Here is a 1,338-nt window from a genome sequence, read left to right on the forward strand (position 1 = left end):
GTCCCCTCTCGATCTTGTTGGTGCAGATGACGGTGTACCCGGCTGTCCTCTTCAATAAGGCGGCAGATCGGGATCAACCCGGCCAGCAGCACCGCCGTTTCACCACGCACCGTCCGGAACGCTCTGCATACCCGAATCGCCGTCTTACGCTGTACTCGACTGACAAGCCTGCGGCATTGTCGTCTTTCCAAGCCTTCCGACCATACTGGGGCTCCGTAGCGAAGGATGGAGTCCGCTACAGCCGCCAGTAGGCGGGCTCGCGACGATTTCGGGCCGCTGTGATTCGGCAGAAGCCGTGTCACCGCCTGGGCGACCTTCTCCGCCTTTGCCGCAGCCTTCTCCACGTGCGGGAGCCAGGACAGATGGTCCTGCAGCCACACGCCCAGATAGCGGATGGATCTGGATGCCGGAACCGCTACTCCTTCAACGACGACGCTGACTGCTGGAGGCCGCTTCAAGCTCGATATCACCGTCATCTCCGTCTTCTCCGGCGCCAGGGCAAGACGGTGACGGGACATCCAGCTGCTGATGGTCACGATCGCTGCCTCCGCCTTCGAGGCCGCGGCTTCGGGAGTCACCGCCGGGGCGAGCAGGACTAAGTCGTCGGCATAGCCGACTAACTCCGTCCCCGGTGGCAGTGGCACTCCCAGGACCCCGTCGTAAAGCACGTTCCACAGGGTGGGGCCCAGGATGGACCCCTGTGGAACTCCCGCGCTGATGTGCCGCTCGACAGGGCCCTCGCTGGTCTCGATGATCAGCCGCCGGTCCCCGAAGTAACTCCTCAGCATCCTCCTGAGTGCGGATGGCACGCCTTTCTCCTGCAACGCGTTGGCGATGGACTGCCAGGACGCGGTGTTGAACGCGTTGCGGACGTCTAAAGCGACCACCATCAGGCAGCGGTTGTCCCGCTGGTTTGTCCGGCGAAAGGACATGGCCGTCCTACCAGCCTCAACAACCCGCTGGATCGCACTGATGGTGGATCGCCCTTTCCGGAAGCCGTACTGCCGCTCCGACAGCCGTGGAGCTTCAGGATCCTCGAGGTGGACGTTGAGCCGGGACAGGATCAGGCGCTCCAACACCTTGCCGAGTGCGTCAAGCATGCACAACGGCCGGTACGAGGAGCTTTCCCCGGGAGGTTTGCCTGGCTTGGGCAGCAACACCAGGCGCTGTCGCTTCCACGGCGCAGGAAACGTGCCACTGTCCAGGCAGTCCTGGTACAAGCGGCGAAAAACCTCCGGGTACTCCCTGATCGCTGTCCTGACGGCTGCATTGGGGATCCCGTCCAAACCCGGCGCCTTCCGGTTGGCCATGCTCCCCACGATGTCCAGCAGCTCGCTC

Source organism: Anopheles moucheti, assembly GCF_943734755.1.
Source record: "Anopheles moucheti chromosome X unlocalized genomic scaffold, idAnoMoucSN_F20_07 X_unloc_22, whole genome shotgun sequence".
NCBI lineage: Eukaryota > Metazoa > Arthropoda > Insecta > Diptera > Culicidae > Anopheles > Anopheles moucheti.